The sequence below is a fragment of the Nematolebias whitei genome, chromosome 6 (genome assembly GCF_014905685.2).
Source record: "Nematolebias whitei isolate Nwh7 chromosome 6, NemWhi1, whole genome shotgun sequence".
NCBI classification, from domain to species: Eukaryota; Metazoa; Chordata; class Actinopteri; order Cyprinodontiformes; family Rivulidae; genus Nematolebias; species Nematolebias whitei.
Genome location: NC_056503.1, coordinates 3,464,520 through 3,467,044, shown reverse-complemented (window position 1 = coordinate 3,467,044; position 2,525 = coordinate 3,464,520). Strand labels below are relative to the sequence as shown.

The window sequence follows — 2,525 nt, the reverse complement described above, 5'->3', positions numbered from 1 at the left end:
TTCTAATTGTATCCTGAACTAATCAATTGAAAGAACACTCTATTTTTTTATATTATCATTACTATTTTACAATATCTTGATAATCAAAAGTGTGTTTAGTTCATACCATTTCTAAATGTTGAAGTGAACCACTCATTTTAAATCAACTGTGAAACAGTATTAATGATTTTTAATCCTCATTCAAATTAGAAATCAAGTAAAATGTCTATTTTACAAAGTAATTATGCATTTTTTGATCTTCTGTCTGAAATGAGAAGGAGTGATGTCGGTCAAAAGTTGGAGACAGTCCAAAACAAGTTCTTGGAACAAGCTGTCGTGTTTTTAAAGCTCTCAGACAGTAAACAAGAGAACTGGCACCTGCAGTGTTTCTCACTTCGTCAAAACATTTCTCTGTCTGTTCCTAAACATTTCTGCTGTTTCTTGACTTGTAAAAACCCTTTGACATCACTAGAACCACACCCCTGTTGGTTCCTTCAACCAATCAGGACTTCCTAAAAGTAACCGGAAGCAGAACTCTTTAAAAGTTGACACTTCCTGGAACTGTGAGTTCCGTTAGTCCCTCTTAGTTCCGTTGGTTCTTCTGGAGTTCCTCTGAGTCTTTTGAGGTCTTCTGAGTTTTTCTCAGACTCAGTCTTCTGAGTCGAGTTGGGATTATGGAGTCTTCCACATCTGAGTGGAACCTCTGACGGACTCACAGCTTGCTGTGTATCCACCCGGGAGATGAGCGTGTTGTTGAACGGAGTACCGTCACTACTTCGGACCATTCTCAGCCATCCTGAGGAGACGCTGAAAGGTAGCGTTGAAATGGAACTCCGTACCGGAGCTGACCTATCTTCTGCAAAGGTAACGAGTCGCTTCACTACCTAGTGTACCGGGGCTGAGCTGGGGTCGGATGAAGGGTGCCATTCCTCGTCAACACACTTTCCCTCATCCATCTTTTCTCTCCATTTAAACTCCTTCATTTCCCATCTTTAAACTTCTATCTTGCCAGTAATTAATCCAGATGCCTTCAGAAATGTCTGTTGTTTTTATTAAGTAAAACGTGCCAAGTTTTATTAATCAGAACCAGATCAGTCTAATCAAGTGTACAATGTTTTGACGTTAAATTTTGATTCTGTTAATAAATGACCACATTTATTTTGATGGGTCAAAGAAAATTAACGTCTCATGTCACTGATTAAACCATCTACGCACAGTACCCTGTCACATATCTGTCAAGTAGCTCGAAAAAGAGAGAACCCGTTAATTTAAAATATGACTGTAGAGGAGCTCTGAAACTAACCAAGCTAATCGAGCCTTTTAGCACACTACAGATACTATTTTTGTAGTTTTCTCTAGTAAATTAATTTTATTTCCTCTATGCATATCGGGGAGTGACATCAGGTCTATACAACAATTCAGTCACGTTATCACCTGTGATACCTGACACCATGCCACTACAGAAACGTAAACAATGGAGCAAGGAGGAAGATTCTCATTTTGTAGCTGGAAATACAGGAACTATTTTGAGTTTCTGTCAGCGAAGAATGACCATTTCCAGGTTCGTTGTACCCTCTGTGCTGGCGAGAAAGTGCTGTCTAGCTTCAAAAAGACCACATAAAATCTGAAGAAACATTTTGGAGTCACAGCATGGGACAGTCAAACTGATGGAGCAAGACCCACCAGGTGGTTCGAAGCAAAGAGCTGCGACAGGAGGCCCCCCACCACCAAACAACAAAACCTTTATGGAGTTTATTAAACCTATTGTTTAATAAATTTTAGACTGAGAACTTCAACAAAAATAAAAAGCGAAGTTTTATTGGTTTCTTCTGTAGAAGGAGGAACAGCACATGAAACAGAGTTCTGTGAGCTCCTGAAAACATGAGCAATACGGGCTTCATTTATACACACCTTCACGCGTAACAGAACTTGTTTTTTCACAGGCGTTCATCACATTTGCAATTTTATCAGGGTAAAAACAGACAGTACATTTGTGGTCAGTGTCAATCTTATCAGGGTAAAAACAGACAATACGTTTGTGGTCCGTGTGACCGGTTCTGGAGCTGGGGTTCCGTACCGGCAGTCTGTGAGAAATGGAAGTTAAAAGGTTTCACACACTGATGTTGGAGAGATGCAACTGCTGCAGTTTAGATAAGCTTTAACAGAGTGTGATATAAAGTAAATGAATAATAAGGGTGATGATAATAAAAATTGATGAACAAAATAAACTGGTATCAATGTTTTCATTTCTACAATTCCTCCCTTTTGTTCCCATAGGAACAAGAATAACACAAATATGTACATATAGAGATATAGACACTGATTAACAGAACCTTCAAGGCACATGTGTCATACGGAGTATGGTTTAACATATGGCTATCATAAACATCAGTTAGAAATTTGCTAAGGCTGTTTTTGTGAGGGACAGACCCCTGTAAATGAGAGCAAGCGAAACGTAAAAGAAATCATAAAAATAAAATGACAAAATTGTGAAAAGCAAAAACATAATAAAACAAAATATTTACATAATGGTTGTCTTCTTGTTG

At 38.5% G+C, this 2,525-nt stretch overlaps 1 protein-coding gene across 1 annotated transcript in view; it reads right to left on the bottom strand.

Moving 5' to 3' along the window:
- Positions 1-2,525, bottom strand: part of LOC119411481 (tubulin-specific chaperone cofactor E-like protein) — a 38,163-nt gene that overhangs the window by 18,823 nt on the left and 16,815 nt on the right. The gene's annotated exons all lie outside the window — the stretch shown is intronic.